The sequence below is a fragment of the Apodemus sylvaticus genome, chromosome 3 (genome assembly GCF_947179515.1).
Source record: "Apodemus sylvaticus chromosome 3, mApoSyl1.1, whole genome shotgun sequence".
Lineage (NCBI taxonomy): Eukaryota > Metazoa > Chordata > Mammalia > Rodentia > Muridae > Apodemus > Apodemus sylvaticus.
Window position 1 is genome coordinate 10,767,501 of NC_067474.1, and position 24,273 is coordinate 10,791,773.

The 24,273-nt window shown below is 40.2% G+C and overlaps 1 protein-coding gene and 1 pseudogene across 1 annotated transcript in view; one reads left to right on the forward strand and one right to left on the reverse strand.

Annotated features, from left to right (window-relative positions):
- Cpa6 (carboxypeptidase A6) overlaps positions 1-24,273 on the forward strand; it is a 367,765-nt gene that overhangs the window by 272,859 nt on the left and 70,633 nt on the right. The window lies entirely within an intron of this gene.
- Positions 15,196-15,996, reverse strand: LOC127680484 (60S ribosomal protein L7-like; annotated as a pseudogene).

A 24,273-nucleotide genomic window follows, 5' to 3' on the forward strand; every position in this document is an offset into this window, starting at 1 on the left:
CTTTCATCTGAAGCAACCATCTTCCAGGAATTTGAGAAATAACAAATATAATAGGAGAGAGGAGAGGCACCCACTCTATGTACTTATGATCCATGGAAATATCTGGTCAAATGCATGCAAATTTACACAAAAGTTAACATGACTAATAGTAAAGGAATGAGTACTGTTTCAAAAGGAATATCCTTAAAAGGTTTCCATGGTAAAACCCTAAGGTGTCACTCAGCATTCTGTGGGCACTGTGGTAAATAAGTAAGTTAAGGGCAAGACTCTCACCAATAGAATTAATGTGGATATTGAGCAGAGTAAGCTCTGTAAGAGCCAAGATGGCTTCCTAGGATGGGTGAAGGAAAACTACCATAAAAAAATAGATCATAGATAGATAGATAGATAGATAGACAGACAGATAGACATAGGTAGGTAGGTAGGTAGGTAGGTAGGTAGGTAGGTAGGTAGGTAGATAAACAGACAGATGATAAAATAAGCCAAAGAGGAAGTTACCCTAATTCAACTGACAGGCCAGCCTGAGTGTCCACAAAGCTCTCCGGGCTTTGTGAGAATGGAAAGGAGGCTGAGCTGCATGAGCCTCCTTCCTAGGAATTTATGAGAAATAAAAGACCTAAATTACTGCCTGATGCCGCTCATAAATACAGACAAAAATCTTTAAAATATTATCAAGCAGAGCTTAACAACCTATAAAAAAATTGTATACCATGACCAAGCAAAATTTATTTCAGGTATGAAAACCTGGTTGCATATTCAAATGTTAATCAATACACAGTAACAGCTAAGGAAGAGAAAAATCGCATAATCAATTGGTGATGTAAAGTGATTGACAAAATTCATTGTATTTTCATGATAAAAACTCTCAGAGAAAGAGAGAGGAACTTTCACAACTTTATAAAGAATGTCTGCCAAACATTCTACTCAACAGTAAACAGCCAAATGTCTTCTTCCTAAAATCAGGAACAAGCCAAGAATGTCCACTTTCATCTTTTCGTTAACATAGTGTTGGAAGGGGCAGTCAGGCAAGAAAAACAGAAGGCATGAAGTTAGAAAAAAAAATTATCTCTGTAAGTGTTGTGAATTTCTACATAGAAGATGCCAAGGAATCTACAGAAATATTTTAAAGAACAAACAAGCATATAATTTCAAGTTTGTATAAGATAAAAGCCAAAAATTGATTATATTACCATATGGTAGCAAATGATCCATCAACAATGAGGACTTTGCATATAATATGAAGAACAGTTTTTAAAAAGAGAGAAGTTAGGTTATCTAACATAGATGTGCAGCTATACACTGAAGTCAACAGAGTGCAAATTAAGTACATGAAAAGACATCTAAGTAAGTGAGGAGTTTGTCCCACTCATTGACTGGAGAACTCAACACAATCAGTTCTTCCCAAGTTGATAACAAATTTAATACATTCATACAAAATCATAGCAAGATCTTTTTATAGGTAAGATTATTCTAAAATCTCTAAGCAAAGATGTTCTAGAAAAAGAAAAAGAAACGAAGATGGAAAAACCATTCTACCAATTTCAAATCACATTATATACCTATAACCGTCAAGAATATATAATGTTTATGTGACTGGCATGGATAAATCAGATGGAATAAAGAATACAAAATCTACCCAACAGTATTTATTATTAAGCCATAAAGGAGAATGAAAATATATCCCTTGTAGGCAAAATGTACAACATTACTAAATTTGTTACATTCATTATTGTAACAATAACAAAAACAAAATCTGACCAAAACCACAAAAAAGCAATTTAAGGGAATGAGGATTTATTATGGCTCTGGGTTTAAAATGGTACAGTTAGTCATGGCCAGACAGGCCAGCAGAGTTAATGGCAGCAAAAGGCAACTGGAATCCTCACATCTGAAAACACTGGGAAGCAGAGATAAGAGTAGGTTTTTTCCCTTTCCATTTTCCCCTCTTTGTATTCAGTCCAGGATCCTTGCCCAAGGAACAGTGCCAACTATATTCAGGCTAGGTCTTTCCTCTTTTTGTAAACCTCTTTGGAAACGCCCTTACAGACACACCTAGAGATCTACCTTGTAGGTGACTGCAAATCCAGTCAAGTTAACAGTGAAGATTAGACATCACAAGCTGTCATATAACAAAATCTTTCCTATGGAGACACATACACACACACACACACACACACACACACATATCTATTCACTCCACATAGGAAACAAGAGATCAAAGTATGATACCACCAAAGTCTAACTTTGTGAACCAATGAGTTCCATTGGGGTAATTTACAGAAGCAGAAATAACTCAAAGACAACTGCATCACCAAGTCCCATCCCAACGTACATGACATCATACAAAAGCTAAACATATAGAATACAGTGCACAGCCTACAGGCTACTCTAAAGAATGGAGAGTATCCTTGCTATGGCACTCAGTTGATCTAAACCTCTTCCAGCTAGCCTGGCTGGTTTCTGGTTCTTCCAGGCAGCTGTTCTTGTCCAAGTCCTCTTTGTAGCTTGCACCTGTGCAGTGTCCACAGAGAAGACATTTGCGTCCCACTGACTTACATGTTCTTCTTTGCAGCTTGGCTTCTCTGAGAATGACTCTCAGCAGTCTTTATTGTATACTCTTTGGAGAGAGGCCTAGTAAATCTGATGAGTTTCATGGACTTCCTAAAGCTATTTTGAGTCATTTACCTCCTGTCTTAAGAAACTTCCTTACAGGATGGAATGTTTCAATTTTGGAGGAAACTGCTCTGCAATAATACTCCACCTTTTCTTCTGATCTTACATTCTATGGCTCCTCTCTTCAAGGATCCATGAGCCTTGGAAGGAACTGACTACAGATGTACACAAATGGCTAAGAACCAGGCCACAAGTGCAGTCACTTGTTCTCAAGAGCTTCGCCAGTGATTATGAGTTGAGGCAGCCAGCAGTGGAGATCTACGCACATAAACACAAATGTTTAGAAGGCAGTTTGAATGGTGTATTATGATCATCTAAGAAAGATGTTGATCCCCAAATGGGACCTTTGTCCTGGCTTATACCTGGTATTAATTCCCTCTTGTGGAGTGGACCTTAAATTCCATCAGAAAGCTGTTGGCCTGGCCCAAGGTAGCTGAGCACATCACAAACAGGCACATCCAGCCTGGCGTGTTGGTATTTCTGCACACAGGGTCCATAGTCAAGCAGTAACATGGGTGACAATTCTCTACCAGGAACCTACAATGGCCCCTTCTGGAACTATGAAGCCAGCCATCAGAGCATGAGTTTCCAGTTCATTCCCAGCTTAATTTTTCCATGTTCTGCAGTCACAGTATGTGGTGCCTTCAGTAATAGTGTCTTTCTGTCAGGTTCTGGCATATAATCAACAGCAGTAGCAGTAGACCGTATGGTTTATCAAGCCTCAGGGGCTTCCCTGGCCAACAACTCCTAAGGAATTTCATTCGTTAACCTCATTACCTCAGGGAATATCCTTTTCCAACTATGTAGGGCATACTTTACATATAAACTCTTTAGATACTGTTTTATTGATCTATTTTTCCTTTTGATTAACCCAGTCCCAGTAGGGTTTTGTGGTAGTTGGAAGTACCATTATACCTGTTTGTCTTCAGTCCAGTTCTGTGCATTTGGGTTACTCCTGTCACTACTGACTCTCCATGGACACCTATATATAGCACTTGTTTGGATGAGACTTCTAATGGTGGCTTTATCTGTTGCTCCCTTGCCTAGAAATGCTTATAGAGGCTTGTAGCAGTAGAATTGCATCCCTCACTGACAGGCATGGACCCTATGAAGTCTATCTGCCAATCTCTCATGGGACAGGTTGATCTATGTACATATTCTGTCAGGACATCCATTCTTCAAGGTCTTTAAATGTTTCTTTTATTTCCTCAGATGATGAAATGACTTGAGAGTCATTCCCAAACTGTGTGAAATACATGGCATGGGCTGAGGCCAGAGCATTTCTTTCTCTGTACTAACTCTCCCTAGGCCTAGACCTAGAAGCTTCTATCCTCCATACAACCTAATTTCAAAAGTATCTTTTAATCACCTGATGTAATTGTCATTTTGGAGGCTTGCTGCTGAATATACTCACCCTTTCTAGCTCTTTCTGAATTCTGACTGGCTGGTTCAACTCAGGTGTTCTGACTCAGAACTCCTCTCTAATCTGACTAATTCAATCTGGCTTCTCTCAGATTCTCACTGAATTGTTCTACTTGGCCTCAAAGTAACTCTGGCAATTTGTTCTAATCTTCTGGCTCCTTATTCTCTGGCTTCAACTGCCTCTGCTTGAACTCATGAATGAACTCAAGGCCATTCCTGCACTCACTGCACTGATACCCAACTAACTGACAAACTGAACTACTTCTCCCTGAACTGCTCTTAAATATCTTTTCTCCTGAGAGTTTGGCATATCCTACCTCTGACTCATTCCGTCAAATCTGTCTCTGATTCATCACTTTGTCTGCCCCTCAATTAGCCATCATTGTCTGGGATTAAAGATGTGTACTAAAGTATTCCAGGAAGAAAGTATGTACTAAGAATGTGTCTGCATTCCAGCAGGATCACACAGACTTAGAAGGTCTTTGGATGTGATCAGAGCAGCCATGTTGCTGGATTGAAATTCTTCTACAGAGGCTTTAATTGGGAACAGGATTTACACATTTAAATAACATGCAAAATATGAGAATATTTCACAGGAATGCCATCAGCCTTAGCCATTTCCCAACCTATATTTGTTCCCCTGTGACCTGACTTTTATGGATCCAGTGGACATCTTCGAAGGGTACCTAAGGGGAAATGGTCCATACTTTGATAAGAGAATCTGCTTACTGATTTACAGGGGCACTTAATGGACTACAGAATACCACATGGAAAACAACCAGGAGTTCAGATTCCTGTTGATCTCTGTTATATATTTCTTTCCACATTTATTGTCTCCACAGTGGCCAATCCAGCACTAGCCAGTTCTCCTTTTCCCATTGTTCTATCCATAAAGTAAAACTTCTATATACAGACCAAATGGCAATACAGATTGTTACAGGCCAAGTCTCATGAGACTTTTTTTCTATTTTTACTACTCTTAACTCATCCCATTAGCTATGTTTTCCTTCCCTCTTTTCCACCACATGCTATCTGTATTATTTGTATTGCTACAGCTACCCATTCTTGTCTGCTGTGCCTGTTACTACCATCTGTGTACCAAGAATCTACAGACATGAGTAGTATCTCTTCTGGTAATTTCTCTGACTTAGCTGTTTGTTCAGTTGCTGGGGGATACTCAATGGATTTAAAATACTGGTCTGAGTGGCATCTATGATGCATTTGCAGACACTGTGCCTTGTTGTTGTAAATACCTATGCCGCCTTTACATATTTGCACAGAGTTTTATTCTGTGCAGCACCAGAACGGGGTTTGATTCCAGAAGAACTTCAATGCAGCCCTTTTCCAGAGAAGATGTTTTTGCAGTCACTGTGCTGGAACCAGTTGTGGACTTCACCTGTTGCAATGCCTCGTATACTCTTTGCATTTTCTCTAGTATTGCACATCAATCTTCTCCCTTCCATGACCAAGGCTAAATGCCTATCAGAACCATTTGTTCAGCTTGCTCCTGCCATAGTTCCCAGCTACACCCTTCTGGACTCCTTGTGTCTTCTAACAGGAAGGGACATGGATGAGATAGAGGGGCACATAGATGTTTAGCCTGTCCTACAAGGATCTTAGTCTACTCAAAAGTCTCTTGAGCCTTTGTTCCAATACCACATAACATTCTTCATCAGTGTAGAGGATGGGCAGCATGGGCAAGACAGTATGAAAGTCCACCAATATTTCAAGAGCCCTCAAACTGCTTTTCATTCCTTTATATTTACAGCAAAGGCTGCTGTAAGATTTCATCAATAACATGTCACGTATCATATGCATCTTACCAGACTGTAATACCCATGAGAGATTTACAGCTGTGTCTGTGCCCTTGCACCTTGGGATTAATTTCCCATTTTTGTTTCTTTAGATACACCTGTCTCTAATGGCTTTCCAAATCTTTATAATACTTTGTCATCTATATAAGAAAATATGTTACAAAGGATGGACAGACTAGACAATGTCCTAAACTTGTGGGTATCCCACTCCAATTGGCCATTGTGTGCCAGTGGTCTCAGGATGTGGAGGAGCTGGGGAGCAGGATCTCAGGCATCTGTGAGTACAATGGTTATGAACAACCCAGGAGACTTAAAAATAACAGCTTGTTCACTGAAATAGTGGTGCTAGCTTATATAGCTTGAGTCAGGAAGAGAGGGGAGGAAGGAAACCAGGGAGGACATGCTGCAGTAGGAGCAGGGGCTTTTCAGACATGTCGGTTAGCTTAGCAGACTTTGGATCATGTGATTTCTGAGAAAGCAGTTCTCTGGCCTGGAAACAGAAGCCTAACTGGCTTCATCACAGTGTAGCCTTTGTCTTCACAGAGTCGGGTAGGTCCAAGTCTGGTTTGGGTAAGGAGTGTCCCCAATTCTGCCATGCTCTCTGAGAAGTGTCTGGGTATAAGCAATGCTCTACCATACCTTATCTGGCTTGGGAACCCACAGCCACCTGTAACAAACAAGGATGACCTTGATTAGGTAGTCTGAAGGTCCTTTGTCACCTGTTCTGAGCAGTCACGTGACCCAAAAGCATTTATTACTACACACAACAGACACCAGGAATATGCTGCTGCCAACAATCTCTACCATTGTGTGCTAATCAATCTCAAAGACTGCAAACTTTCCTCTAAACCTTTCTCTGCATATATGTGAGCTTCTGTATTGTACCTCTGTATTCATGTGGTGGACCCCACTCCAGAATCAGGCATGCCACCCTTACCACACAGATGAAGACTGCCATCCTGGGATCCCTCCCACAGACACCCCTAATCCCAGTAGCTCAGCATTAATTGCATTTCTCACTACCCACAGCAAGTATCTGCAACCATAGCCATAGCACAAAGGCACATTAACGCACACCAAAGGGGAAAGATGGCTGTGTCAGAAGTTCTCCCTCTGAGACTCTCCCCACAGGCTGCTTAGCTTTGGTTGCATGCCCTGATGCCTGCATGCACAGCAATGCGCTCATTCTTCCTCAATTTATCTTTGGTTCTGTTGGGTCTTTGTTTGGGTACCAATAAAGTTGTGTGATAAGATTTTTCCTGGGGAGACACAACACACACACACACACACACACACACACACACACACACACGCACACGCACACGCACACGCACACACACGCACACGCACACGCACACGCACACACACACACACACACACACATCACACATGTATATTCATCCCAGAGAGTTTATAGGGAGCCATAAGAAACCAAATCTTGGATACCAAAGTCTAACCTGGTGAACCAATGAGGTCATATGGGTAATGGTTACTGACAAGAACAGAAATTACTCAAACACAGCAGTTTTGAGTTTATCAGTCACCAAAGCCCACCATGAGAGGCAACTCACAAAAGCTGGAAACCTGGAGCTCACCACAGAGCCTCAGGCCATTCAACAAGTTGGACAGTGTTTCAAGGTGGCTCAGTTAGTCTAAACCTCTTCTAGGCCCCATAACCCTATAACTCTTACATTTGCCTACATCTGTGCTAGAATACCAGCACCGTGCTGATGAATTGCCAGTTTCTGCTGTGAGCACAAGTCTGTCCCCTTCTACCACATCTACATTGGCTTCTGTATTCCTTGGCAGAGGAACCTGAGTAAACACTTTTACATTAAATTGTTTCCTAGCAGGAAACCCCTGTGTTGGCTTTCTCAGTATAGTCATTCTCATTTCCAATTAATTAGAATTTTACAAGCTAGAAATTTTGGTGGGCAGGATTATGCCATCCAAGGTCCCTTTCCAGTGCAGAATGTAATAGTCTCTTTAGTTGCACTAATTGTTTTAGTCTCCTTAGTTGCTCTTGTCATTTTAACAACTACAGATACTTTAGCTATGACCTCCTTGTTTATAACTTCAGGTTCACACATGCTTCTTTCCTCATTTTCCTGCACATTACTCAACCTTTCTTCCCTGGTTGCTCATGAACCTCAGTAAGCAATAGCCATGCAGTGGCCCCCATGTTACGCCATCTTGAAATTTTCTCTACTAAACAACTTGATCCATTACTTTTGAATTCAGCTTCACTCAAGTTTTCAGGACACAAGCAAAATGCTGTCATATATTTTGCTAGAATATAGTATAAGTGGTCTGTAGCCCAAGTCCCAGTTCTCATTTCCCTCTCTGAAATCTCATGAGCAGGGCATTTATGTGCCCATATTTCTACTGTTCTCAACATTCTATTCTTCCCAACTTTCATGGAAATGTCCCATTAACTTGTGTTTCTAGCACTTGGTTTGTCTAGAGATCACAAATTCAAATTCTTCTAAATCCCTCCCACCAATAAAGTAGTCCTAAATGCTTATGAAGCACATGGGCAAGTAATCACAATATCCCCATTTCTCTGCACCAGATTTTTAATATAGCTACTTTTCTATGTTACTATGACAACCCTTAACAAAAAGCAACTTAAGAAAAGAAAGCTTTGTTTGGGTTCATGGCATAAGAAGGTACAGTTCTTCATGATGAGAAAAGAATGGTAGTCTGAAGCAGTAAAAGCTTCATATCTGGGGAGGCCAGGAAGCAGAGCAGGTCATACTTTCTCTGTTCCCTTTTTGTTTAGACAGAAGGATGGTGCCACTTTCGTTCAAGCCAGGTCTTCTCTCTATGTTCAAACTTTTCTTGAAATAACCTCACAAATATTCCTGGAAATGTGTCTCCTAGGCAATTCCAAATCCAGTCAGGTTGACAATAGTAACCATCCTAAGTGTGCTAAGTGAATACACCTGACTCAGAAACACAAATCAGATGTTTTTATCTCATATGTGGAATCTGGAGTGGGGGGTAAAGATAAAAGGGGACTGCATTAGTAGCTTTTCTCATACTATGATAAAACACCATGACCAAGACAACTTATAGAATGAAGGGTTTACTTGGGGCTCGAGGTTCTGTCACCCTCACAAAGGGAAGTTGATGGCAAGCAGATGTAACTGCTGGAGCAGCAGCTGAGAATCCACATCCTAAGCCACAAGCAAGAAACAAATTCAAAGTGATTCAAATCCTTAAGCTTTCTAAATCCACCCCTCCACAATCCTCCAGAAAATCTAAGCCTCCCAAACACGATCACCAATTGATGACCAAGCATTTAGATGCCAGAGACTATGGGAGACATTTATCATTTGGACCACCTCAGAGACTATTAGAAAAGAGAAAAGGAACAGATGAGAGAAAACAAGAGAGTAATGATGGAGAGATGATTAAGGTCAGAGTGTGTCATGTGCATGTATGGAATGTCACAATGAAACCACCATTTTGTACTATTAATATATAATATTAATATATAATAAGTTAATATATAAGAATATGCTAGGAATAAGATTTCAAAATTAATTACTTTTGATGATGTTCAAAAATAATTTGATAAGTAAGTGGTGCTAAAACCATGGTCATCAAGAAAGAAAAAGTCTCACCTAAGTCTAAGACTTCACACAAAAATTAACTTCAAATGAAACACAGACTAAAATGCAAAAGTGTAAAACTGTAGACTTTAAGAAAAAGCAAAATAAACAACAAAAAAGGAGAAAACCTTCATGATCTAAAAACCAGGCAAAAAGTTCCTAGACTTGACACCAAAACTATACTCTATTTTAAGTTTAAAAATAAACAGCAAATTTCATATTATCACACTAATCAAAATTTAAAAGGTTTACCTTTGAAGGACCCCATTAAGCAGATACAAGAAAACAATCTGCAGACTAGAGAAAATATATGCAAACTATGGATCTAAAATGGACTCATATTCAAAATACATAAACTATAAATAGTAAAACAAGCAATGCAATTAGCTCTCTGAGTCATTTTTTTAAAAAAAAAATTCACCACAAAAGTGCACACACAAAAAGAAAGCAAGCCTGTGCACAGGTGTCAGGGAAGCTGAGATCAGAGTGAGAACCTGCTACACCCACCAGGATGGATACAGTTACCTAGACAAAGGTGTAAGGGAAATAGAGATCAGAGTGAAAACCCACCATACACCCACCAGAACAGATACAGTTACATGGATATCAGATACTCAGCATTATGACCATGACACATCTCCAAGAGCCAAGGAAGATTACCTGTACCCTGTATACAGTAAAGGGTTATGGCAGAGCCACATTTGAAAATAGGTGGCAAGGCTTAGCCACAAAGGCTGAAGATATGCAGAGGGCCACCCCACATATGGGCTGCCTACACAGGAAACCACTATGAGGTAAAAGTATGTGGTGGATATCTTGGAGAGAAAGAGAATCAGAACAGTTTGAGCACTATGAAGAGAGGAGGAAGTAAAGATTCAAAGGTGGTGAGGAACAGCCTGATGTGAGTAGCCTGCCATGCCACCTGAGGCCGTGGTGAAGTCCCAGTCTGTGCTGCTGCTGAGGGCCATGTCTAAGTCTGTGGCTATGCAGCAGCTGGGCTCTGTGTTGATGGTCATGGCCTATATCATTAACAAAGGCCACTGAAACTTCTCAGGTCTGGGCTGCTGCAGACGTTGTCAATGTCCAAGGGCTGTGCAGGGTTGGCCGCGCCCCTCACGGGCTGTGGTACTCAGGAGACCTGGACCATGGCAGGGCATGTAAGTGGAAGAGCTGGCCCACTGCTCTTCAGCTATAGCACTGTAGCGTTAAGTGAGCTAACCAGGGCAGTGCTGGAGAGCTCTCCCTGGTGGTGTGGATGTAGGAGAGCTGTCAGACTGACCAAGGCAACTACCATCAAGGTCGAGATCCAGGGCTTTGAGTTGGTCCAGGCCAACATCTACTCCATCTGTGAACTGTGTGTTAAAGAGCCACTCTTACAGATGTAAAGCTGCAGGATCTCCTGACACAGGGCAACAAGATATCCAACAGGAGTCCTGTGAGAATCCAATATTTATGGAGTAGCAGAAGCCAGGGGCCTCAAACCAGACCAATGACTCATAGCAATGAATATTTGCAAGTAAAAATGTGTGGACAAAGAATATACAGTGACATACTTCAGCTTCTATGATGAAATAGTTTTGTTATTGATATTGTTGTTCCTTTGCTTGCTTTATTTTACTTTTTATTTTCTTGAGGGAAGGGGAGCTATAAGGGCATAGAGCAGATCCAAAGAGTTGGAGAGATCAGTGAGATTGGTGTGCATGATGGGAAATTCATAAAGAATCAATAAAATGTTTTTAAAAATTAAATAAAAATAAAATAGTTGGCAATCTCTTTGAAAATTAAATACACAACCACCCAATGACCTAGTGATAACAACTTGGCACTTATCCCAGAAAATTTAAAACTTATGTCCTTTCAAATGTTCTATGCACAAATGTTTCAAGAAGATTTACTTATAATAGCCCCAAAGTGGAAGCAATCCAGATGTTTGTCAACAGGCAAATACTAAATTGTAGTATCACCATAGCATGGGCAACTAACTACGCAATAGTAAAGGGAAACAAACTATCAACTCTATCAACAATCCAGATGAGTCTTGAGAGAACTGTCAGAATGAAAAAGACCAAACAGATGTACACTGTCTGATCTGATGTATAGATTGTTCTTAGAGCAACAGAATCATGGAAATGCAGAGCATGCTAATGATTGCTCAGGGTTATGGAGTTACATGTGAGGGAACCATACACATGACTATAGAACATTAGAGATCCTTGTGCTGATGCAAGGTTGTGTGTCTTGACTATAAATGCCAACACAACCTGATCAGGAGATTACACTGCACTTTTGTGAGCTTTTACCACTGGGGGAACATGGGAAAAGGATATACAATGTCTCTGTATTATTTACAGTTACATCTGGATTTACACGTATCTCACAGTAAAAATATTACTATAAAAATAGAAGGCTCCCTATCGCAGACTTCCATTCTCCTTGGACTAAGATATAATACTTTCCCTAGATAATAAGAGACAGTTTACTCTTACTGTATGTTTAACCCTTATCAGCAGACTCCAAGGTTCTCTGCTATGGAAACAGAATTCTCAAGGTGTGGTGTGCTTCTTCCTCGACCCGCTTGACTGCCCCATGCTCTGCCCTGAGAGCTACTTCTTCCTCTGCCCCCACTCCAACCTAACAGATGGATCTATGGATATTAGTTCTGAAAACACGAAGCCCAGAAAACAGTTGAATACATAAAATAAATGGGTTTATGTAACTGATAAGATAGGTCTGGATTACTTTATTACTTTTAAAAAGTGTTTAAATTAATTCATTCATAGACAGTGGTTAGTGGGCATTGTAAAATGTAAAATGTATTGAATGTGTTGGCTTGGGTATTTTCAACTGATCGTTTTAATTAATTTTGAATATTTAGAGTCATTACTGTTTAGTACTAGTACTGGGGATCAAACCCAGGATAGTACCCTTGCTAGGTTAACATTCATGCACTGAATATATTCAATCTCCTTTCTGTCCCCAGTCCTTCCTCCCTCCTTTTTCCCCTCCCTCCTTTTACCCCTCCACCCATCCATCCACCTTTCTCTTCTCTCTCCATCTCTTCCCTCTTCTCTCCCTTTCTGTGACAGCCCAGGCTGGCCTGTAATTTAACGTCTTCCTGGGTCAGTCTCTCAAGTGCTACACTTACTGGTATATACCTCCACACCTGGCTGCCTACCCCTCTTAGTTCATCTTCATACACCACAAGTTTTTGTATTAGATATAAAATAAAGCAAGCAGAAGTGTACCTTATTACAAAGCCTTTCTCTTGCTGCATGATTGCTTGTGCCAGATTGAGAGAACTCAAGTACAAGCATATGTTTATGGTCCAGGGGTAGAGAGTTGAGGAGAAGAGCCGGGCAACGACATGGGTTTCCTCCTGGTTGTCTACTGCAGATGCTGTTCTCGCCACAAAAACAATGCTTTAAGGAGCACTGGCTTGGGTAATAAAGTTTCTTTCAATTGGTCAAGGAAAGATGGATTTCAGATGACAAAATTATCAAATTAAGAATGAGAATATATACATAAAGAAAAGGAAACTAAAACAAGAATTTAGAACTTGCAGATTATCCTTCTGTAAATGTGAACACTATTACTCACTGGGAAGTGAGAGAGTTAAGCCTGAGGGTTGGTGGAGGTCAAGGAACAACAACAACAACAACAACAACAAAAAAAAAAAAAAAAAAAAAAAAAAAGCGAAACAGGCCCATGTGAGAAACACTCACAGATTTTAGAAGCAATGAACTTACAGATGAAGGAAGCTACCAAATTAAAAATAGAATCAAATGCAATTTAGCAGTTCTCACTATGCTAAACATAGAGTTACATGTGACCCAAAATTCTAACCAGATATATACTCCCAAGGCAATTTAAAACACAAGTGTACAGAAACCTGCATGTGAATGTTCCTAACAGTACTATTCGTAATAGTTGAAAGCTCTCCATCAGGTGATGAACACATCTTTTAAAATATGGTATATACATACAATAGAATCTTTTTCAGCACTGAAAGCATTAAAGACTGCTATCACCAACTACAATGTAGACAACATGAAATGAGGCCAACATAAAACTCCATACATTCCATTCATGTGAAAATTCCATCCTGGCAGCAGTATCGATGATAAGTGACAGTTGGACACTCGGCCCTAAAGAGGATTTTACACCACCCTGTGTGAAGACTGAAAAAACATGGTGGAGTAGGGAACATAGAGATATAAGGGCAGAAAAGTAAGGGGGAGGGCTTCCATGTGCCATCCTCTGGGTATCATGCAGACATTGGAATCATAGACTCACAGCAGCTGTGGTTGCCTACACTGAGCCTGCCCAAGAGCAGCCTTGTTGGTGGGTAGGTATGAATGGACAAAAACTCATGTTGCCCAAGCTCTCCCTGCTGTAGATGCTGCAAAATTCTGGGGGCAGATGTCATTCATTTTCCTCAGCTCTTTACACACTGGTAAACCCAACAGGCTCCAGTGGATAATTCCAAACTCGTGGTAACACAGGTGGCCATGTATGATGGTTTGTATATGCTTGGCCCAGGGAGTGGCATTATTAGAAAGTATGGCCTTAATGGAGTAGGTGTAGCCTTGTTGGAGTAGGTATGTCACTGTGAGTATGGGCTTTAACAATACCCTTGCCCTACATGCCTGGAAACTAGTATTCTCCTAGCAGCCTTCAGATGAAGATGTAGAACTCTCAACTCTTCCTGCACCATGCCTGCCTGGATGCTAATGGATGGACTCTCTGAACCTGGAAGCCAGCCCCACTTACAGGTTGTCCTTTATAAGCCTTGCATTGGTCATGGTGTCTGTTCACAGCAGTAAAACCCTAACTGAGACACCATGGTTAGGCTTAGTAGTTCACAAAAGGAAACAAAAATAAAAGAATGTCAGAAAGGGATTTGTAGTAAGGAGCGAGAGGTTACAGTTGTAAGAGGCAAAAAATAATTAGAATAAATTTCATACATATCAGAAAATGCCAGGGAATAAACTTAATAATAATATTTAAAAATGAAATATCAGGAATCAACTAATCCATAGAAACAAGTCACACGCTGGTAGTTCCCAGAGACAGAAGCAGAGGGAAAGTGGAACTGACTGCCATCCAGTTCTTTGGGAGATATAAATGACCAAGAATTAGATAGTTATGGTGGCTATACAACATTGTAAATATGCAAGTCCACCGAATTATACCCTTTAAATGGCTAATCCATATTATAATAATTTTCTCCCAATAGATAAATTATTAAAGATTTGATATCTCCATGGCATAAGTGAATCTTGAAAAGGTGATGTTAAAGAATAGATGCTGGTCAAAGAAGCCATGTACCACCTGCTTCCAATCAGATGTGATATCTCAAATAGCTAAATGCATAGAGACAGAAGGGTTCATAGAGGCTGTGACTGTGAAAGATGAGAGACGGGGGCAGTGCTAACTGAAGGGTATTGGAGGGTTTATTGGATGATGAAGATACTGTACAATTATACAGTAATGATGGTTGCACAACTCAGAATCTATATGCTTTAAGAGACGATTATAAAATGTAACAATTATCCTAATACATACTATTAGGTTTTAAATTGGTATTAGTGGTGCCTTTTTTTTCCAAGCTGTGACTGTTTATTAACTGACCAGATTATGAAAATACCATAGGCTGCTGACAACTTAGTTCATCGTCTAACAAGCCTGTTTATCTGGTCTTCCCTGTTGCCAGCATCTCCACCTTCTACAAAATAAGTTGTCTTTTTCTTCATTCCACCTCATGGGGAAGATAATTTGAAGGGCCACAGGAAGGTATTTGCTTCCTTGAAGCGTTTCCCAACTGTATAGATCTCATGAATTAGATCCTCCATGCAGATGATGCCATGAGATTGAGCACTCAAGGAGCTATCTGTCAAGGCAATCTGCTTCTTACAGATTTCGCCATCGTGTCGCTTATAGATGAACTCATTTACTGACTTCAGGTTGGGGCACCCCCATGCAATGCCAGGTTCCACAATACTCAGCATGTTAGCTGAAGCCTTATTGAACTTAACAAAGGTGGCATTGAAGATCTGTCGAAGACAAAGAAGCGGCAATATGTTGCGGGCCTTTGGGCTTACTCCATTGGTACCTCGGATTCTGATGACAAATGCCAATTTTGGTTCTGTGGGCACATAGAAGTTCCCAGCTTTCCTTGGCATCCTGGCCCTCCGAATCTCAGTCCAGTACATCAGCCTATACTACTTGTAATAGCGCTTTGCTTTCTCATAGGATGACTTTCCTCCTTTCCTTTCTCAATGTCTTCAGGGCAAACTTCTTCCTCAGGTGCTTCACCTTCAACTCTGCAAAATTCCTTCATTTTTTCTCTTAAGGGTTTCTGGCATGGCAGGAACCTTTTTCTTAAAAGTTTTTGGCACAGCAGTAACCTTTTTAAGGGTTTCTGGCACAGTGGCAACCTTCTTTTTCTTCTCTGGAACAGCCTCCATGGTTCCAGCCAGAAAAGCTAGTGTTGCCTTAAAAGATATAAAGGAAATGTACTTCAGAGGTAGAACATATGCCCAGCATGCCCAAGGCCTTTGGTTTGACTCCTAACATTGAAATGACGATGATGATGACGACAATAACAATGATGATATCTTTTATATACATGAATTAATCTACTATATTACTGCCACTTACTATAATTCTAGCACTCTGCATTATGGGGTTAACAAAAATATGTCATAGTCACTCTAAGAAATCTACCTTCTGCTTGATGATAAATATAGACAATGAAATAGTGAGAGTCTTGGTCTAAATAAAATGAATTGTAGTTGCTGAAGAAAGATAAGAAATTTAAAAAAAAAACTATCTTTCAAAATTTGCAGAAGACACATGTGGAAGCATTGTTGAGTCTCAAATTGGACCTTAACTGAGGAGAATTTGATCAGAGAGACCAGAGCAAACAGAAAATGACTAATGTTGGGAGTGGGTGTGGCATGTGTTTGTGGCACAGTAGGTCAACAGCTCCCAGCTGTTGTGAGCATAGATGGCAACAAAGACGGAAGCTGGTAGAAATAGTCTTGGTACCAAGCAAAATTTGGCCCAACAAAGCAAAATAAGAAGGTATGGCTAAATATTGAAAGATATACGTCATCACCAAAGAGCTGACATGTGAGCGGTCACAATCTGCAGTTGTTGGGAAATAGGAGGAGTCAGGGAGAGGCTGGCCAACAAGGAAAGGACAGGACAAGGACCTATGTGAGGACAGGAAGAAAGGACACAAACATGAAATGAAAGTGTGTAAGAGAGGATCAGGGAAGAAAACCACTCGTGCCATCCCATTCCATGTTTATTGAGTGCTGCTATAATGTAAAGGGGCAGTGCTCTAGTTAGCTTCTGGCACCGATGCTTTGAAAGAGGAAGGATGTGTCAGAGTGTTCCATCCTTCACTGCAAGGAGCATGGAGAGCAGGAAGTCCCAGCATGGTACAGACACAGAGGAAAACTGAGGCTCTGTATTACCTCCCCGGCATGCTCTCAATGATCACCTTCCTCCAGTGAGCCCTACTTCCCCACCTCCAAAACCAGTGCCACCAGCAGGGTCCAAGCAGTCACAACTTAAGCCTGTGAGGGAACATTTCATGGTCAAGGTATATTAGGTAGCATGCTCAGCCCTGTAATGGCACAAGTCCTGTGCTGTGATACAAACATTAAACCTTTTCTCAATGCATATACAGCCCTGCTGGAAAAATGAGTCTCTAGGAATTGATGATTACATTGATATGGAGAGGAAAGAGTCAAAGGTGATGTGAGGGTGTCAGTGTCCCTGAAGACAGACAGGCAGAAGGGATGGTAAAAGTCTTGATCTGAAAAGACGTGATCAGTAAAGCATTATGCAGTAAGCAGATAGATAACTGACTTATAATTGAAATAAGAAAGCAAGTGATAGACCAGAGATTGCCAAAGCACTATGGGTAAGAAGGGCAGAGAAGGAAGGCATAGAAGGCAAGTTAGTGAGAGCCCCTCTTAAACAACTTTACTCTTCTGAACCAAAAGAAGGAAATATGCTTCCATGAAAAGCAGATAATAGGGCAAAAAATGAATGAATATTTGAGTCACAGGCTTAATGTTGAGATCAAACAGCCAGTAATAAACTCCAAGGATTTCACTCAAGATTTCTAAGTATCTTCTTATCTATACGGTATAATCTGGGAAACAGACAGTGAGAAGATCAGAGCAGTGTGCCGTTGAGGTTCAGAAGTCAGATTGATTTATATGGAAAAGCCAGATAATTATCAGCAGCAATCCCTCTTTATATACCATCATTGTCATCGTTGTCGTCATCGTCATCGTCGTCATGGCCGGCGTAGTTGTTATCATTACTGTTGTTGTTGTTATTGTTGTTGTTGTTGTTGCTGTTGCTGTTGAACAGCCATTTTCCTTCTTTAAAACTGGAATAGTTGGAGCAACATTCACTTTCTTCTTTTCAGAATCATCTCCAGATGGATGAGGGAACTGAGATTTTGCTCACCCTTAAGATTTCAAAATGGCATCCAGGACTGAATGGCACTAACCATGGCTGGGGTTCACTGGCCCAGGGCCTTGTGAAGGACTTTAATTTTGCCTCAAATAATCCTACATTCCTGGAACAAATTTTACCAAAGACTTTATCCATATGATATGTAGAAAGTAACTTGGGGAATTATCTGTTTGATTTCCAAGAGAAAAAGACACGTCTAAGCATAAACACAGAGGACGGCATAGCAGAAGTGGTCAACAGCCCTGACTGTAGTAAAATGTTTTGATGGATGTTTTACTGATGAGAGTAACTGTTTATTCCATGCTTCTGCATTGCAGAGCAAGCATTGTATCCTCAATTTTGTAAAGTCTACATCTAACATATATGGTAAAAAAAAAAAAACAGATCAAACCTGAAACCAGGTAGGATGGTGAGTGATTTCTAATTTCATTCTCATCCTTTTTCAGTTTTCCTACATTAAACATAATCAAAACCATTTTTTCCAGTTCAGTGGTGGAACTGGGACCCTTATACATGTTAGGCAAGTGTTCTCCACTGAGATACACCTCAGTCTCCAAAATCATAGTTCTAAAATAAACTTAACACAGACAAAACTGGATTTTATTCTCAAACCAAGTAATCACTTGGATGAGTCATACATTTTCCCATTCATTTTAGAATTAGTAGTTGAATTTTATTCTACTCAGTGGTAAGATAAAGTGAGGTGGTTTGGATAAAAATAGCCTTATAGACTCATGCATTTGAACAGGTCTATGAGAGTCAGGAAGCAGATGTGGTGGTTTGAATATACTTGGCCCAGGGTGCAGCCCTATCAGGAGGTGTGACTATTTTGCAGTAGGGGTGGCCTTATTGGAGAAAGTGTCACTGTTGGGGTGGGCTTTGAGATCTCCAATGCTCAAGCTATGCCCAACGTGGCGCATAGTCTCCTTCTGATGCCTGTAGATCAAAATATAGAACTCTCAGCTCCTTCTCTAGCATTATGTCTGCCTGCATGCTATCATGCTTCCCACCATGATAATGAACTAAACCTCTGAAACCATAAGCCAGCCCCAATTAAATGTTTCCCTTATAAGAGTTGCCAACGTCGTGGTGTCACTTCATAGCACTGGGAATCCTAAGACACAAGGGCAGTGCAAAGGTTGTTAAAATGTTCAGGAGTAATCTGAAATGGAAAGTTCTACTAGATGTTAAAAATGAATGTGTGTATTTATGTATATGTTTATATAATATATTTATGAATGAATGAATGAATGGATGAATGAATGTGTGCATACAGGTGTGTCTGTATCTTGGTCTAGAAAGCTGAAGCATAGAAAAGAAAAAGTAAAAGATGTCTTGGGTTCCCAGAGAGAATCACGAGGTTCCTCTGCTGTCCACAGAGTGACCCTCTTCCACCCCAGCCCCATACTTAGCTTCATTGTATAGAAACCCTCCTCTACAGCACTTTCCCACCCATCCACACTATACACAGGGGTAATGGCTGATCTACACTATACACAGGGGTAATGGCTGATCATCAATGTGATTCAAATGTACTGGGTCAATGATTCAAGCATTTAAGACACAGAAGAAGAAACCTTCTAGAAAGGGTGTATTTCCAAGAATATAGAAGTCATGTTTGGGGTCATGAATTTCTGTATATATTGAAGAGGTCTCTAAAGAGCTCTGGAGATGTGTTTGTGGGAGAATCTCTGTGCTGGGAACACTTTCCAGATGGGAATACTCCTGGATCAAAGGGCTGCCCAGGGAATGTTTCTCCTAGTAATCTTCCAGTCTCATTGTATATGGCTGCTTACAAGCCCTGGAAATCTAAGTCTTCATTGAAGGACAAGTCACTAAAAAGATTTGGATTGAGGAAAAGGAAGGGGTAAGTGATATAATTATATTATAATTTAAAATAATGTAAAAAAAGAAAAGTGAAATCACAACATTTGCAGGAAAATGGATAAAGCTAGAAATCACTACACTAAGCAAAATTAGCCAGATGCTGAAAGACAAATATCACATATTTTCTCTCTTCTGAAGATCCTATGTTTTCGTTTTTTCTATACATGAGTGTTACTATGTGCTGAGAGGTAAAGGTCATGAAGCTGTGAAGGGGCATGGGAGGACAAACAGAAATGTTAAGGTGGCAGAGATAATAAACAAAACGCATGTGATGTAAAAGCAGAAGGAGGACTATGGAGGGAGGGAGAGAGGGAGGGAGGGAGGGAGGAAGGGAGGGAGGGAGGACAGGCCAGGTGCACAAGAGGAGAATCCGGGAAGAGAATCAGGAAAACATGGTATTTGCAAATACTATAGTAAGCCCCAAAACTTTGTATGCTAATTTTTAAAGCTAATTTTTGAAATCTTTTACAAAAGTAAAATTTCTAAGAAGAAAACTTATATATTTAAAATGTGCTCAAAGCTAAGGTATAAGTAAGTCAGAGAGAAGAATACTAGATCTGGAGCAAACAGCTGATGAGTCCATCCCAGTAAACAAAGCTTTGTTCTCAATTGCATGATGAAAAATGGCTCATAGTATGAAAGCAGCCCATCCCTTAACGTTATTGGACGTGGTTCACTGCCCTTCTGCAATAACTCAATTTGCTTTCTACTTGCTCCTTAATGCATTAGTCCCACACTCTCACACCCTCCTTCTTCACCTAGTCTTCCTAGTTTTCCATGTCCTTGATGTGTCTTTCTCCTTGCTGTACATTTGAACTTACATCAGACATAGTGGGATCCTTATGAATTATGCACCTGCTTTCAGTCATTTACATTTAAATCCATCACACCAATTCTTTTCCACTGCCTAATAACTGGGAATCCTCTGGCCATGGTTTCTAAAGCAACCCTTGCTTTACAAGACAGCTCCAGAGAAGGAGATGGGCAGGGAAGACGAAACTGTACGAAGAATCCTTGGGAATCAGAAAGAATTTGACTGTGTGTCTCTTAGGATTTTTCCAAAATATTAAAATGTCACTCTTGGTTATAAATAATTTTGAAGCCATAAAAAGTAGAAAAGCTAGCTAGCTATTATTTGTTTATTATACTGACATGTAAATCATGAGAAATACTAAAGATTGTTTCTTTTAAAAACGAGGGTAGCATGGATTGTGTTTGCCTTTCCTCCATATAACTTGCAATTTGACACAAATATCTTCTAAAGAATACCCGGCTGCTAATTATCATGGTCCCTCCTTAGCTGGATCAACTTCCAGTATTTGTCCTTTGCACTTTCCCTGCTGTGAGACACCTCTGACAGTTCCTTTAATGTGACATACTGTCAGCCTCACTTAGGGGGCATCTCTCTGTTTCAGCTCCATCATCTCCTTCATGTAAGCTGACAGCTGTGTCTGGCTGCCTCTCTGGAGGTGTGATAGGCTGTGTCAACATGCTTAGCTGCCTGTTCTAAACTCCGTTCAGCTTGAGACAAATTTTACCTCCAGCTTTTCCACTTTTCATCTTAGTGGACAGCTCTCTCTTTCCCTCGTCCACATGTATAGATACCATATAGGTTTGTGCCATTAAACAAGGGGCAGTACAGAGCTATACCATTTTCTGGCTACCGAATAAGAGATGCACCATGACAAATCACCTAGTAGCAAACTTTGAGAAAAGCACCAAAGATTTGATGGCCATTCTTTACCGATGTGGTATTTTAGTGATGGAAGATCTAGCTATGCTAACTGAGTATTACAATTTGTGGGAGGACTTATTTTATTTAACAAAACTTCAGTAACTGAAATTTTGTATATCTAGGTTCTATGCAGAAAAGACACCTGTACTTACCTCTATTTTCCTTTGTGTAACATGCCTTCAAAATTCCAGGCATGGGGCTGTCTTTGTTTGGTAGAAGAAAATCATCTGAAGACTTTGCCTTCCGTTCACTATTTTGGATCTGGTTAGGTGTTGCTTCAAGTTCCATGACAACCTGAAATAAAGTGTCATCACTTTATATACCAGAGTTATTGGCTCTTTAGAAAATGTAGTTTTTAAGATTTCTTCTATTACTGTTTTTTTTTTCTAGTAGAATCACTTGTATAAAAAAAAAAAAAAACAACAGTCAATGAAGGGCTCCCTAGGAGGGCTGAGAGTGTCACAACTAGGCCACAGGAAGGGGCATCAATCAGGAATCACCATCAATCAAGAAAAGCATCCTCACTTGGGCCACCATGGAATAAAATGATTTCGAAAGGAAGCACACTTCAACACCAAAGTCGGGGCATCTCAGCAAAAGATGCTACATTAATCTCAATTAATGATTTGTAGTATGTATGTATTTAAGGGGAATCAAGAGCAGTCTTGGTACATAGTAAACTCCAAATATATCAGTTCTCTTTCATAAGTAACCCCTGTTATGATCTAAATGAATACAATTTCTATCTTTTATTTCCTGCAGAATATAATATTTAAAACTTTGATATCTTTTCTGCATAGAACTTAAATCAAAACCTGTTTTAGTAAAACATTTTCAGACACAGTGGAGCCAATGAGTGCAGTTCCAAGGGCTGGCCACCCTGAGGCATGTGGTGCATGCTTTTGTGACTGTCAGGTCCCTATGTAACTCCCAGAAGCAACAATCATACTCGAGAAATTAAACTCACCAAACCCAGATACAATTGGATTAGTGGGCACCTCTTTCTCTGTGTAAATGATGGTATGTGTCTACGTACTCAAATAAAAGCACACACTTCTGTTTTTTATGGTTGTGAGTTGAACAGAAGAAAGTAGACACATTATCATATCCCTGTAGAAAACTAAACCACAGAAAAGGGAAGGGTCTGCATCCTTACTGCCTGAAGCAGTCAAGCCTCAGTCACCCTAATCTAGCGGTACTCCTCGGTCATCATATTGTGATCATCCTTGCTTTGTCTGACCAGATGGAGGATAGCTATAATTCTTAGGGAATTATAGAAATCACAAATTTAGCATGCGCAGTACAATGGTACCCTGATTGTTGTGCAGTGGAAGAACACATTCTGGCAAGGACTCCAGATTGAACCCATTCCAGACAGAACACTCAAAAAGAGCTTTCTTGATTAATATTCAGAAATAAGGACCTTTAAAATCAAAGACTTGATAATACATTAAACAAAAGGTGACATGGCAGAGAAACCTACAAACCCTAATTATAAATATTAGTTTTTCCAAATTTCAGTGATTAAGGCAGCTTAAGGTTATATAGTAAAAGATGGGATGGCTGACATAAAGAGTATAGGAAAAATAGTCTAATACAGAGACCCGACACTCAGTTCTTACAGGCTGCATATTGTTTTCAAGGACAAATGGGGCATTCACAAAAATTGATAATATTCTAGGTCACAAAGTATTGCTGAACTCAAGTAACTCTACTCAGATTGTCTCAGTGGTGATGGAGGTGGTGCTCCTCACTACCCATCCTAGTGTTCTGGGTTCTAGAATGGGACACACACACACACACACACAGAGAGAGAGAGAGAGAGAGAGAGAGAGAGAGAGAGGCAACCTTATATTTTAATATGCCTAAAACAGCTCAATGGTTGGGCACTTCCAAACCTCCATGTGGCTAACACATTCCCCTCCAATATTCCTGAGTCATTACTTACTAAACCTATATGCCGTCTTGGCTGATCTGGACACAGACCTGCAGCCCTCTCAGGCTGAATTCCCCGGCACCTATATAATGACAATGGTTTCTATCTGGCACCTCTTGGTGTGGCCATCTACTCCTTTCCCAGCATGGCAACTTTCTCTCCTCCTGTTCCTTCCTCAGTCCTAAAGCCCCACCTCTGTCTTCCTGCTCAGTCATTGGCTGCCATCAACTTTATTTGCCAATCAAAATCAACTGGGGGCGGGGTCCCTCACTGTCTTATGTGCAGATGTGGATTCTCATGCAATTTGGGAGACCAAATTAACATAATACATGTAACATTAGACCAAATCCACAACAACAAAGCAAGGCCAAGACTGTTCTCTAATATAGGTATAAATTTCTCTAAATATAATGCAATCATTAGAAAGCTGCTTTTAAGATGTTTTTTAAAAGCTCAGATTTTAAAAACAAAACATTTATTATAATTTGTGTATTAAATATAGCAAGGACCTTTTTCTAGAACTGAATAGTAAAGTTACTACACATAAAAGTATGCAGAGGAAACTGAAAAGATGACTCAACAGTTCAGAGCACTGGTTGCTCTGTCAGAGAACCTACATTTGGCCCCAGCACCCACATCAGGTGGCTCACAACTGCCTTCGACACTAGCTCCTAGGGATCTAATACC